The sequence below is a fragment of the Pelophylax lessonae genome (genome assembly GCF_965119305.1).
Source record: "Pelophylax lessonae genome assembly, chromosome: 4".
Lineage (NCBI taxonomy): Eukaryota > Metazoa > Chordata > Amphibia > Anura > Ranidae > Pelophylax > Pelophylax lessonae.
In genome coordinates this window covers 109980235-109996077 of record NC_138771.1, presented here as the reverse complement: position 1 = coordinate 109996077, position 15843 = coordinate 109980235, and the positions used below count along the sequence as shown (strand labels likewise).

Genomic DNA, 15843 nt, shown 5'->3' with positions numbered 1-15843 from the left:
GGTGAAATTAAGGTGTCATAATTATTTTTCTATTGCATGGCTAGAAGACAGCGTTTAAAAAAAAAAAACATATTTCTGAAAGTGGTTAGCTGCATTTTAGACAATGGAAATACTGAAAATTATGTAAAATGGCATCCCTGGGTGCTCCACTTTCTCCCCCCTCAATTTGATGACACCCTCCTGCTTTTGTGACCTCTCCTTGTGCTTTTTTCCTCAAACCCAATCTGGCTCCCTTACGTACAAGACCATAGGTGGACACTGTGGGCCCCCATTGTTTCCCCGTTCATCATTCTTCTACTCTTTTCTATTTCTATCTATTACTTTTTCACTATGCCTAACCAAGATTCTGGTCAAGGGACATTCAAATAAGATTATGTTAAGATTTTGTTGAGACATTCGAATACAAGGTGTAAGCCCCACCTACTTTACCACTAAGAGGCACCACAGCATGTGCTTGGTTTCTGGATCCCTTGGTGCCTTCTAGTCCTTCCCTAGAGGCCAATGCAAAAGGATTCCTTAACCCCAGGCTGGTCACGTTTGTTCCTTGTTTGATAACCACCATTTTCTGGGGGATGTGTTACACCCCAAGTTTTATTTGGTTTACATTTTGGCTGTTAACCTTACCCGTGCATTTGTATGTTATTTACCCATGTCTTGCAATGGTTTACTAACCTGTCTGTTGTCATTTTGACTAATTTATATGAATAAACAATTCAAACAAGAAATGATGTATGGTGTAAAATCAGCTCAACCACTCACCGACATCCTACTGCACTTGTACTGCAGCAGGTCGGCTCTATTGCATGAAACGACGTACCTGTATGTCATTTCGTGCAATAGACGCTGGGGGTCGCCAATGGACACAGGGGTTGCCAATCAGCGGGTCCAGCAGACCCGATGTCCGCCGGCCACCCGCGATAGTTCTGGAAGAGGCAGAAGGGAGATCTGCCTATGTAAACAAGGCAGATCACCATTCTGATGGTAGAAGATAGAGATCTTGTGTTCCTGCCAAGCAGGAACATCGATCTCTGTCTTCACCCAGTCAGAGAACCTTCCCCACAGTTAGCAAGCACCAGTTAGGCACACAGTTAACCCTTTGATCGCCCCTGATATCAACTCCTTCCCTGCCAGTGTCATTAGTATAGTAACAGTGCATATTTTTAGCACTGATGACTGTATTAATGTCACTAGTTCCCAAAAAACGTGTCAAAAGTGTCAGTTAGGTTTCCAATTTGTCCGCAGCAATGTTGCAGTCCCGCTAAAAATAACCCAAAGTTTTTACACATGATAACTTTTGCGCAAACCAATCAATGTATGGTTTTTGGGATTTTTTTTTTTACTAAAAATACGTAGCAGAATACATATTGGCCTAAATTGATGAAGAAAGGTGATTTTTTACATTTTTTTATTGTATATGTTTTATAGCAGAAAGTAAAAAATATTGTTTTTTTTTTTTTTTTTTTAAATTGCCGCTCTTTTTTTGTTTATAGCACAAAAAATAAAAACCGCAGAGGTGATCAAATACCACCAAAAGAAAGCTCAATTTGTGGGGAAAAAAGGACATAGAATTTATTTGGGTATAGTGTCACAGGACCGCACAATTGTCAGTTAAAATAATGCAGCGCAAAAAAATGGCCTGGTCATTAAGGGGGGGGGGGGGACATTCCGGGGCTGAAGTGGGTAAAAAAACAATAAACCCAATAAAATGTAATATAATGCAGCTTACTAGTCCTTTGATAAGGTAGCTGCATTGGTTTTATTTTTCCAGGATAGGATTATTTCAGCAAGTACAAAACATGCTTGTTGATCTTGCCAGAAAAGAAGTACCCTGGTTCCTTCCTGTTGACAAAACCGTTCACTAAAAATTTCATGAGATGTGATGGGCCATGCTGATGGAGTCCTTAAAAACAGGTTTACTACACCTTGTCCTTTTACATCCATGAGCATTGAAGCAGGTTTATTTTACAACTTCTAAATATGGGACAAGATACCCTGGAGGCCTGGAACAGCATTCCAAGCCCCTGATACACTATAATTTACACCGTTACTACTTACCACCCACTATACCATACTGATCCATTGGCACTGCCTGCTCTGGGATTGTGGACACCAATCGTGGTATCCCCTGTGTTTCGGGGGATCATAATCAATAAACTGTACCTCCACATATTGGAACTGTCTAAAAGGCTGAATACTTTACTAATAAATCCCCTACAATACATATGTCTGATGACTGTAGAGGGATATATTTGCAGTTTTAGCCCCTGTCTGCTCTCACACCCACCTGGGGGACTGGTACTGGTGCCCCTATACTTTTGGCCCATACACCATCTTGCTCACAAACCCAGGTAAAAATGTCTTGTTGTCTCACCCCTGAAACTCCTGAAGAAGCGGTAACCGCAAAACAAGTTGAGTATTGACCAGCTGTGCTCCTATTGGGATATAGTATCATCTTATACTGTCTGGACACAATAGACCAAAGCACAGTTGAGGTCATTGCAATGGGTGTAATCTTTTAATGCACATTCTTATTTTGTACAAATATTTTTGTTATGTTGTTATTTTTGTAATAAAATATGTTGATTTTATATAACCCAATATGTGTCTATTGGTACCAGGAAAATCCTCCAGCCCCTTTTTTCTGTATTTGCAACTGTAATTTAGGATGTAGGTGCCATCTTTTAGATATAACTTTATATGCAAAAAGCATAAAAACAACAAATTTCTATTAAGAACAATTCAGTTGATCTAATAAAGACAAATAGGCTGTTCACTTAGGTAATTATCCCTTTAAAATGAATTTCCTTTAGCTTAATAAAATAGGTGAAGATTTACTGTCTTCCATTATCCAGTTATATGTGTGTTGTTTAATGTTCCTTCACATTAAATAGGTATTCTTTTCAAAGGGAATTTTCACCACAGCCACTAAGATTAGTGAAAACTCCCTTGCAAAGTGAACAGCGTGGACTTCCTGGATACTCCAGGCATCCGTGCCCATCTCCTCTGGCGTTCTGGATAACTGGTGGCCTCTGCAGAACTGAACGAGTGGCGGATGCCCTCACCACTGACAAGCGCACTCCTTCTGTCATTCTGCAAGTACTTTTAATCTTGTGTCAATAAATCCATTACTTTTAATGCTGCACTTAGGTGGTGCTTCTTTCTTTTTATTAATAAATATTTCATGCATGGCTAGGCAATCTCAGGTTAGCTAAAGTGACAGCACATTTGTCTACGTACTGAAACTATGGATTTGGCAACCTAATGAGGGATTAGGCACTGCAATGAGTAACTGTACTTACGCTACTACTTACTGGAATTGTCCATGGGAATTTGGGTGCTGTAACAACTGTCAAATGGCATTGTGTAGCTATAAGTAAAATAATTAAAATGTCATCAGCACAGTTTTTATCTAAAATATGTTAGGGATATAGTGGGGTAAAAGTTGTCTATTTGGTCAAGTTTATTTATGTGTGACCCCTTCAGGAAGCTTTTCCCTGTGTCCCTGCACTTGTCCCTATGCACCTGTAAAAGTAACGGGCCATGAAGGCTTTACCAGGGTAGGGAGATATTGCATAAGTTCTAGCTCTTCCCTACCTATCCTACTAAACATTTGGTTTGTTTATGTATATATCTCCATTGGTTGTTTCCTCTTTCTTTTTGGTTTCTGTTGTGGCTATTAAATGAGACCAAAGGGCTAGATAAATGAAACCTAAAGAGGTTTTAGGAAAAGAGAAGTCTAACTTTAGTGGATGGATTTGGGCCATTGTAGCATAGCATTGGGAACTTTTTTAAGGAGGCTTTACTATTTTTTCTAGAACATTTTAGAATGCCTAGTCTCTGATTATGGTTTATTTGTCTAGCTAACTGCATAGAAAATAAAAATATTCTGATATAACCCCTTTACACCTGCCTAACACATATGGATGGCCTTTAATGTCTACACGCTACACAAATGCACCACTGGGCAGGCTAATGTTTCTGTGCTGAGATCATGCTCATTACATACTACCAGTACAGAGATCAAGCTGAGAAACACAGCTCTTTGTCCCCACTAATGATCAGTAGCTAGTTGGACTGGCTCCAGACAATGTAACCACTATGACAGCCAAGCACAGTAACATAGTTATTATTATTTAGAATTTATTTTTGCACCAACAGTTTGCACAGTGCTTTTTTAAAAAAAGGGATATAGTACAGTTACAAAAAATTCAATACAAGAGGGTTATAAAGGCCTGTTTTCAAGAGTTTACAATCTAATAGGGAGGGGCAAATGGCACAAAAAGTAATACCTCTGAGAGGGATTAGCTAATGATAAAATTATAGGTATAGATTATTAGGTAGGGGCAAGATACGCTTCCGTGAAGAGATGAGTTTTCAGGGATCTTCCAAAGGTAGACAGAGTAAGGAGATCCGGGGGATCGGAGAGGCTCTGGAGAAGTGAGCATGGAAGAAGAAGACAAGGGAGCTTGGAAGCAGGAAGCAGGAACAGAGAGGATGGTTTGGGTGATATACTGAGACAAGATTGGTAAAGTAACTTGGGAAGAGTTGTAAAAGCCTTTGTATGCTGTTAGTATTTTGAATTTTATTTCTTGAGCAATTAGAAGTCAGTGGAGAAATTGGCGGAGAGAGTTGGTAAAGTCCATAAGCCAGTTTTCTTTATTTGCAATATGGCATATATAGAACAGTACTTTGTAGAGTATGTAGATCAAATAACATAATTGTTTTGCCATCTAAGACAGTACTTTGCCTGCTTTCTTCATGTCAAGACATCGTTTAAACCTATTTATGCCAAGTTTTAAATTATTTCATTGCACATTGCATGAAATTCTATAAACTATGCAACGTTAATCTATACAAGCTGTAAGCTTCTGTAAAAAAAAAATCACCTTTTTGTATTGGAGAGGCTTTCATTTAATACCTTTCTGTGACTTCTCTACAAAGATGTTTCCATTACTTTCTTCTAAACACTGATTGCTCTTGATCGCTGCACCTTTCTGTGAACATACAATGATTCGCCTCATTGACATTTCGCCTTAGCTTGCTTCATAGAAAACAGCTAACTCACAGGAGTTCCGGGAGGCTAAAATGACCTCTTGATCAGGTAGCAAGCAATCATTGTCAATGTGCCATCAACAATCAGCATATTTAGAACTATGCAACATTTTCTATGTTTAGGCAGTGCGTGTTGAGTAAACTGTTTCCACTTGAAGAAGTGAGAAGAAAAACAAACACCAAATGGGTCATAGTAACTCCAGTTAAATAGACCAAGCTAGCTGTGGGATCTTTATTTTCACCAAAAGCATTACTATGGCTTAGCTTCTATCAACATGAATGATAAAGTTATTTATACCTTGGAGGAAATTGTTCTAGGTTCTAGGTTCATCATAGGTTTATTGCAATGGCCATGTATGGGAACAAAATAAAAGAATATTGACTGGGTAGTTTCTCCCCATTCATTAAAAGGGGGCCTCCAACTATGCTGCCCTACAGGCTTAACTCCTATAATCCAAATGTGAATAATAAAGTTATCCATACATTGGCTGAAATTGTTATATATCCATATTGTCTTATGGCAATGACCACGTATCGACACAAAATAACCTAAGAATATTGCGTAGTTGCTCCCCAATAATTAAGAAAGAATGGCTCCAACTATGCTACTCTACCGAGTTTTTGTCTGACGTGTACTGTTCAGTTGATATGAATTTCCAATCATACCTGACATAGCATTAAAAAAGCTCTATGGTGTAAATACATTTATGCCTTTTTTAGGCTCCGTTCACATCTTGGCGTCCCGGATCACGGGCAGAATTGTCACGATTCTGCCCACGATCCCGAATCATGGCAAGTCGCAAGACACCTTTGGGATCCCCACCACAAAATTGCGGTGCATTTGGGGTGCCATTGGAAGTGACGGCATGGGCATCCCACAATTTGCCGTGATTCGGGATCGCAGGGAGAATCGCGGCTATTTTGCCCACGATCCGTAATGCCAAGATGTGAAGGAAGACTTAGCATTCTGCATACATTTAAACCTTTCCTAACCGTTTGTGTCAAAACTTTTAGAATGCTTAGTCTACAACCGTCTGAGCTCCTACCTCACTGACAACAACCTTCTTGACCCCTTACAGTCTTCTACTTTCCTCATCAGTTCATCCCTCACAGTTACTACTTTTTGTTTCACCAGCTACTCCCTATTAGATTGTAAGCTCACAGGAGCAGGACCTCCTAACTCTTGTATTGAATTGTATTGTTGCTGTACTGTCTCCCATAATATTGTAAAGCACTGTGCAACCTGTTGCCGCTGTATGAATCCTGTATAATAAAAAATAATATCAGAAAGGGCACATTTAGGACATCTATGGTGCCAGTGCAAACAGAACCTTTTAATTGTCTGTAAAACTTTAACATTTTATTTTTACAAGTCTCTCAATTTTCACAGCATAATTGACATGCAATTCTTTGCAGTAACCTTAGGTGACCAATAAAAAATAGGCATTTATCAAAACAATAGGATAGACTATTGAAAATGGATTGTTTTCTAGAGGTAAATTCACAGCAACAAATCAGGTTAAAACTTGCACTGGACAATAACGTGGTCGTAAAGTCAGAAGGTTTTATATCTTAAAGCATTCTATGCATTAGGATAAAAAGCCTTCTGTGTGCAGCAGCCCCCCTCAGCCCCCTAATACTTACCTGGGCCCCCTCTCTATCCAGTTATGTCCACGAATGCCTCAGCCATACCTCACTCTTGATCTCCTGATTGGCTGAAACACAGAAGCGACACCATTGGCTCCCACTTCTGTCAATCAAACTTAGTTAGCCAATCAGGAGAGAGAGGGGGCGAGGCCGAATAGCAGCCCTGCGTCTGAATAGATACAAGGAGCTGCAGCTCGGCTCGGGTGCCCCCATAGCAAGCTGCTTGCTGTGGGGGAATTCAACAGGAAGGAGGGGCCAGGGACCTTATAATAGGAGGATCTGAGCTGCTCTGTGCCAAAGCACTTCACAGAGGAGGTAAGTATAACATGTTTGTTGTTTTGATAGAAAAAAATGAGACTTTACAATCACTTTAAAGTTGAAATCTGATTGGTTGCTGTGGGGCAATGCAGTAGAATGCATTCAAGACTATATATCTTTCAAAGTAATGATTGATATTAATGAATTATTATATTGAATATGAATGAAGCTACAGGAGGTTACTAGTGATCCAGATTACATACAGCATATACAAATAGGTAAAGGTCGCTGTCCGGACAGATGCGTATTAACAAGGCCAGCAACTTAGCAAAACTCTTTAGCAGGGTTTAAGTCCCATCTCTAACAGCTGAAGTCCTATCAACATGAAAATGTGATTTACAGACTTCCTCTGTTCCTTACAGAGCTTATCTGTGCAGAAAAACAGCAAGCAACGATTAACTTGCTTCTACAAAACACAGTTTACAAACGCTTTTGGGAAAAAAAATCAATACTCCGTATAACAAAATACCACACTGTCTTTCAGGTTGTGGTTTATTAAATAGATAAAATAAGACACTTCGGTGTAAGGTTTTTCTCTGTCTATGCTATATCTACCATTACATTCATTAAAATAATTATAAGGGGTATTAAAACATTAGAAGGTGTTAAATAAAATTTTCAAAAGAGATACATCACAAATCATCAATATCTACATACAGAAAAGACATTTCTAGAAAACTTAAAATAAACCTAAATGTTTAAAAGTAAAAAGGCTCTCCAATTAAACCTTTAGCCCAGATGGAGCACCAGTTTACCCCACTCCTTTTTTTTTTTGGTAACCTTGAAACCCCTTGTGCTCCTTATGCATAATACAAAACACATTGACTGCAGGATCATTTTATGAATTTTAAAGCAGTAATAAATCCAAAAGCAAATATTTATTATATTGCAGCTTACAGGGATGTAAATATACGGGGGGTCTGAATCAACCCCCCAGAGCAGAGTTATGTTTTTGTGTGAAAACAGGAAGCTTTTCTCCCATCTGTAATTGTCAATGAATGGGAACAAGCTCAGGGAGTCGGGCCAGCTCAGTTCAGGTGGGGGGGGGGCAGGTCTGCTTGGCTAAGCTGGGGAGGCGGGCTTGCTTGGCTCGGCCGGGAGGAAGGGTCTGGTCCGCTCAGCTCGGCTGGGGAGGGGGATGGCGACGGCCACATAAAGGTGCTTGGCACCTTTTTTACCAATTTAAAATGAACTGCTATGCCCACTGCTCCAGAGTTGTGTCTCATCAATACAGAAGGTGTGGTATTGGCCAGATTAGCAGATGAAAAATACAGGAAAAAAAAAAAAGACAAAGAAAAGAAAACTGATGATGCCACCACATCTAATGATTATTAAGCCGCAATATAATGCATTTTTGGTTTTGTGTTTAATACCACATAAAATATAGAAATTCTGATGTGCTATATATATTAGAGCTGATAATTCTCTTACAGTCACTGATTGGATCTCTTAGCTCAACTAGAGGTTAGAATGTGATCGGTAATATAACAAACAGAAAAGCTTCAGAAAGGGATCTCTTTAAATTCTGGCCACAGTGGATTGCTAAGGCCTCAGACTAAGGTAAACTACTATAAGTGAGCTTTTTTAATTTAAGCACAGATGCATTTTTGCTAAATGGCATTAGTACTTAAAAAAGAACTTCAATATTTCACTCACCCCATTTCACTTACCTCCTCCTACTCTCCAAAGCACACTCTTCACACTGTCTTAAAAAAAATATGCATACCATTTTCCTGCAGTGTTCTACCTGGTTTGGTGACATCATGGGAGTATTCTATTCTTCCTGCAGCGGCAGTGGTGGTGAGCATTATTCAAAGTCTGAGCAGCACTCATGTTATGACATGTGAGTACCGCACAGTCATGGAGTGCTGGGTTAGGAAATGGGCAGAATGACATGACAATCGTTCTGCCCAAACAGGGCTGCCATCACTAGACCAAGTCAGGGACAGTGCTGGAGTGTGGAGAGGGTAAGTAAAACTTGGCAATTATTATTTTTAAATCTGGTTTTGGAGTGGGGGGCTTTTTAGGAATTAACAAAAAAAGTTATACTTTAGTTGATTGATTTTACTAGTTGCCTGGAATTCCTGTTAAAACCAAACATACTGTACATTGCTGAATCAGTCTGTTCTGTATAGTAGCCTGGAGGGGTCCTACCATTGCTGAAGCTTACTTTAAAATGAAACTTCAGCCAAAACCTCTGTCTGGTTTTTATTTCTGTAATTTCCCCTTAATTCCCATTAAATCACTGACACAGGCAGAAAGAAATATAACAGGAACACAGACAGCCATAAAAGTATTTCTAGCCCCCCATTATTTTCACAAGACTATGTGGAGCCTCTACATGGTTTTTATTGCTTGCCAAACTTTCCTTCAACATGGTCACAGGGATAGGAATTAAGGATAAATACCCCTGAAAAACAAAAGTTTTGTCTGGAATTACCATAGTTCTTATATTTGTCTGTCACTAGACAGTGATACCAAAAGGTTAACTGGCTTAACTGGATAGATGTGAAGTGAAGTGAATTTGCACAAATAACCCACTCCTTCCGCTGATGGTATTTTCCTTCTTCAAGCTCTGCTTGTGCATCTTTTACCCTAAAAAGATGACCCTCTGTCTCATAGGTCAGCACTCTGGCCAGGTAATGAACTGCTCTGGAACCCAGTGTGTCATCCTCGGAAAAAGTCAAGTGTAATAGGTCAAAGAGAGCACCAAAGGAAAAATCCTTAGTGGCCCAAAGTCCTTACTGTTCAATTGGTTACAACAAGCAGAGCAAAGGAAAGCCAAAGTATTTCAGGGGCCACACAATCCGCCTTCATCAGGGCTGAGTGAAATGGCAGAATATTAATTGGACTCAAAAGTGCACTGCTTATAAGAAGACTGATCTATCACTTGATAATTCCACTGTGAACACCAGCACTGACTTGTTTATAACGTTCACTGCTTGCAGATCAGTCTGCTTCGGAGTAGTTTTAATGTTCTGCCATTTTGCCCAGTTCTGGTAAAGATAGATTGCGTAGCCCCCGAAATGCATTAGCTGTCTATTGTCCATTGTTGTGTGTGTTTTGACAGTTGAACAATTAAGACTTTGGACTCCTAAGGATTGTGTCATTTGGTGCTCTCTTTGAACTATTACACTTGGATTCCTCAACTTTGGTGAATGTTCTCTCATTGGCAATGCCCATCTTTGTGGTCAGCTGCTGAATACAGACCAATTGAGCTTAAGTAAGGACTTTGTTCACATTTTGATAACCTGTGAAAATAGGTGTCCAGCAGCCCTCCACCACTACATCATGGGAGGGAGGGGAGAGTCACATGCTCTACCGTACCTAGAATTACTGAGTGAAGAACAAAGTTCCAGGAGAAAAAGGGCAAAACATTAGCCATTCCCATTATTACTGTTGCAGGCTACCACTTGCACTTGATTCATAAATCTGGACTAGACAACAAGAAGTCTTCAGAGGAATGGAACACTTCAGAAATGAAGAATTGTTAATATCAGATATGGCATATTCATTTGTTTAGCCCTTCAATCATAAGTTAATGGAGTAATTACATAAACTGAGTCATTTTAATGCAAGAGCTAAACATCTGTAATTAATTCTGAAAACTCATGAGTGCACCGAGTGGGACAATTTGAAGCATCAACACATTAATTTATTTAATATAATAAATTAGCAGATCTTATTCGAGATGGGAGCACATTAAGTGTTGTGAATTTAATGACATTGCTCCCTCCTCCTTTCATGCAAAACTGATATTGATTACAACTGCCCACCGATATTTGCTCATAAGCACTAGTAACAAGCCATAATATCATAATTATTTAAATAGATTGAAACATTCTGGCTTCCGTAACTTGCCTTCACTTTTCATGACATCTCCATATTTTCAGGTAAAACTGCAAAATTATTTTGTCAGAATCAATTATATTTTGTTATTATATAGATGGTTTGGTGTGTGGATTATTGCTTTAGACTTACAGAGCAGCCAGTATAACTAATTCACTTACCCTCTCAGGTTATATACAGTATATAAATAAATATATATATATATTACACAGAGTGAACAGCACTTGTAACATTGTAACGCTACAAGCAGAGCCTCAACCAAAGGACTCATGCACACTGCAGCTAAAAAAAAAAAGCTTTTAGGGCAATTGAGTTTTTATTTCAGCTTGAAGAAGCTTGTGCTTTTATGGTGCTCTTGTGCACATTTTTTTGAGCTTATTTAGACTTCCTTGAGCATCTTTGAGCTTTTTTGAGCATAAGCATTTTTTTTCACAAACCATCCTTAAAATCTATGGGCACAAGTCGGATTGAAGTCAACTTGAAGTAGTACAAGAAACGTTTTTAATGTCAGATCGACTTCAGTAGTGTGCACTGCTAATTAAGACAGCTCTAATTGACTAAAATGAGATGTGACGCTATCTGTTTTGCAAGACCTCGCACATTTATTAAGTTAAAATTTATAAAAAAAAATGTGCTCATCTTGTAAAACTCTTGCAGACTAATGCTGGCCATACACATATAGATTTTTGGACGAGAATGTTCGTACGAATGTTCGTACAAAAATTATTTGAACATTCGATGAATGGACAAAGGTCTTTCGAAAATTGTCTTTTGCTTTTAATATTCACATTTAAAATGAATGTAATTTCCAAGCGATAACCACACACACTGCCCTGAAAATTAGTTGATCGAGAAAAGTTTTCCTTCCTGCCCCTTCAAATTTTCCCGTCACTGTAGTCGAAAACGGACATCGATTTGACCCTACTAACAATTAGAAAATCTAACTAATTTTCTTGAAATGAAAATTCCCAAGGGAAAATCTATATGTGTATGGCCAGCATAAGTTACTCACAATCCAAGGTTTTACTGTACATGTATTAACCATTTCCCTACCAGTGTATTGTAAAATTACGCCAGCAGGAACACTCTCTTCCTCGGGGCGGGCGCCATACAACATCCGACCATTCTCGCCGCACTGGCACTCCCCCCGGGGCGTGAGGTGATCAGGGATGAGGCGTATCACTCAGGACACAGCCCATCCCCGATCAGTGTAAAGAGCCAATAAAAATGCTGTTCACATGCACTGTCCTATTGCATGCACAGAGGAGTGCAGAGCGGCGATTGGGGATGAGGCATATCCCATCAGAGTACCTGAGTACCTGTCTCCAGTCCAGAGTACCCGAGTACCTATCTGCAGCCCATCAGAGTACCCGAGTACCTATCTGCAGCCCATCAGAGTACCTGAGTACCTATCTGAAGCCCAACAGAGTATCCGAGTACCTGTCTGCAGCCTATAAGAGTACCCAAGTACCTATCTGCAGCCCATCAGGGTATCCGAGTACCTCACTGCAGTCCATCAGAGTAACCGACTACCTGTTTGCAGCCCATCAGAGTACCCGGCTACCTATCTTCAGCTCATCAGAGTACCCAAGTACCTCTCTGCAGGATATCGGAGTACCCGAGTACCTCGCTGCATGATATCGGAGTACCCGAGTACCTCTCTGCAGCTCACCACAGAATACCCGAGTACCTATCTGCAGCCCATCAGAGTACCCAAGTACCTGTCTGCAGCCCATCAGAGTACCCGAGTACCTGTCTGAAGTCCATTAGAATACCCGAGTACCTGTCTGCAGTCCATCAGAGTACCCGAGTACCTGTCTGCAGTCCATCAGCGTACCCGAGTACTTGTCTGGAGCCCATCAGAGTACCCGAGTACCTCTCTGCAGCCCATTAGAGTACCCGTGTACCTGTTTGCAGCCCATCAGAGTACCTGAGTACTTATCTGCCGCCCATGCCTCATAGATTATACGTTGGGGTGTTTGCTTTCCAAAAAGGGGTCATTTTGTGGGCATTTTCATCGTTCTGGTGCTCCAAGGACTTCAAAAGTGTGATAGGTAGGAATGAAATTATATATGTAATGTATGCTCCTAGAATACCTGAAGGTGCTACTTGGATGTTGGGCCTCTGTATGTGGCCAGGCTGTGTAAAAGTCTCACACATGTGGTATTGCCATACTCAGGAGTAGTAGAATGTATTTTGGGGTGTAATGTTTGCTATGTACATGCTATGTGTTAGAAATATCTTATTAATTGACATTTTTGTGTAAAAAAAAAAATGCATCTTAATTTTTTTTCCACATTTTCCAAAAACTTGTGGAAAAAATGACATGTTCAAAAGACTCATTATGCCTCATAGATGTTTTTTCTTTTCAGGGGTGTTTTCTTTCAAAAATTGGGTTATTTTGTGGGTAATTCCACTGTCCTAGTGCTCCAGGGCATTCAAAATATGATAGGTCCCTAGGAAATTATATATGTAATTTATGCTCCTAGAACACCTGAGGGTGCTCCTTGCTTGTTGAGCCTCTGTACGTGGCCAGGCTATGAAAAAGTCTCACACATGTGGTATCGCCCAGGAGGAGTAGCAGAATGTATTTTGGGGTGTTATTGCAAGTATGCATACGCTGTATGATGTGTGATGTGTGAGAAATAACTTGTTATTATGACAATTTTGTGTAAAAAAAATGTATTTCTTCATTTTCCAAGAATTGTGGGAAAAGATTACAACTTCAAAAAACTCACCATGCCTCTTACTAAATACCTTGGAATGTCTACTTTCAAAAAAGGGGTAATCTGGGGGGGGGGGGGGGGTATTTGTGCTGCCCTGACATTTCAGGGCCTCAAGAAATTTCAGGGCCTCAATTTTTAATGATTGGCACCATAGCTTGTAGACTCTATAACTTTCACACAGAATGAATAATATACACTAATTTGGGTTATTTTTACCAGAGATATGTAGCAGTATCATTTTTTTGCCCAAATGTATGAACAAAAATTACCTATTTGCAAAATGTTATAATAGAAACTAAAAAAAAATTCACAATTTTTTGCACTTATATCGCAAAAAAATAAAAAACCCAGTGGTGATTAAAAACCACCAGAAGAAAGCTCTATTTTTGAGAAAAAAAATTATAAAAATGTTGTTTGGGTACAATGAGTAATTGTCATTCAAATTGTGAGAGCACTGAAAGATGAATATTGGTCTGGGTAGGAAGGGGGTGAAAGTGCCCTGTATTTAAGTGGTTAAAGTTCAGTATAACATACACAAATTGCATTTTCAGGCATTACACCTTTCATCATGGCAAACAGTGAGTCTGACAAGGGCATACTGTGATATATCATCATGATTCTGACATGTCATAGTCCTTAGACCCATGCAGTAGGGTATAATGATGAACAAAAGGGTTGGAGAGTGCAAAATCTAGTGCAGCTGTGCATGGTAGCCAATCTAACTCCAGCTTGTTTGATTAAGATTTGGCAATAAAACCTAGAAGCTGATTGGTTTCTATGCAGAGTTGAACCAGATTTTGCATTCTCAGCCCCAACAAGTCTTTTGAATTATAAAATGTATGTTTGTTTGATTGTAAGTTTAAATGATAATAATAGGAATTTCTGAAAGTTTTGGTACGGAGGTAAGCAAAAGCTTGCTTTTTTTAAATATTATTTTAATTTTTTTAAAAAAATAATGTTTACAATGAAGCATAAATGATACTGCTTATATACATGAAGGAACATCACAGGAATTTCAAGAAAGGCAGATTTTGATAGCGAGAGCTACGGTAATTATACAAGATCTCGCATAAACGTTGGTTAACCACTTCCCGCCCGCCCTATAGGCAAATGACCGTGGGAAGGTGGTTACATTATCCTGACCGGACGTCATATGACGGCGGCAGACTTACTGACTGACTGACTGACGTAGGCAATCACAGCTGGTCACATAGTAAATAGGAAGCGCCATTGATTGGCTTTCCTCAGTTTGTACCTGACAGGCATGAGTAGAGGAGAGTTGATCTGCGGCTCTCCTGACAGGGGGGGGGTCTGCACTGGTAATCAGAGCATTGATTACCAGTGCAGACCCTTGGGGGGGGGGTGCCACTAGAACCACCAGGGATGCCCACCCATGACCCCAGGGATGCACACCCATGACCCAAAGGATGGCAACAAGGGCTCAGGGAGCCAGCCAGTGCCCTCCCCATCAGTGCTGCCCACCAGTGACCATCATTGCCATCTATCAGTGCTGCCCACCAGTGCCCATTATTGCCCACCAGTGCCCATCAGTGCCGATCACTGCTGCCTATCAGTTCCCATCAGTGTCGCCTATCAGTGCCCACCAATGCTGCATACCAGTGCTACCTATCAGTGCCACATATCAGTGCCCATCAGTGCTGCATATCAGTGCTGCCTATCAGTGCCACCCCATCAGTGCATCCTCTTCAGTGCCTGTCAGTGCGGCCACATCAGTGCTCATCAGTGCAGGAAAAAAAACGTATCTATTTACAAAATGTTATAACATAAACAAAAAAACTTTTTTTTTTTCAAACTTTTCGGTCTTTTTTTACTTGTTTAGCAAAAAAGAAAAAAACCTTGTGGTGATCAAATACCACCAAAAGAAAGCTCTATTTGTGGGAAATTATAAATTGGCCTGGGCGGGAAGGGGGAAAAGTGCCCGGTATTTAAGTGGTTAAAGGATAAGTTCACAGTGATCATGTGTTACCGGCAGCTGAATTTTTGGTATTGATATTTTTGCATAGCTTAGACAAAGCATTCCGTGATTGGACAAGATGGGGAGACGAGGCAGTGTCACAATCTCCTCCTTGTCCTATGTATACATTGAGAATAATACAAGGAATTCTCTAAATGGTACCCATGCCAAGTGGGCATCCTCTGTGGTCACTATGAAGCAGAGCAGCCACCCAGCGTGGGATCCAGAAGACAGCAAGGATCGCTGTAGTAGGAGCAGCTACTACAGTGATTCTCT

The 15843-nt window shown here is 40.1% G+C and overlaps 1 protein-coding gene across 1 annotated transcript in view; it reads right to left on the bottom strand.

The window, feature by feature from the left end:
• ENTREP2 (endosomal transmembrane epsin interactor 2) overlaps positions 1 to 15843 on the bottom strand; it is a 1128669-nt gene that overhangs the window by 517163 nt on the left and 595663 nt on the right. The gene's annotated exons all lie outside the window — the stretch shown is intronic.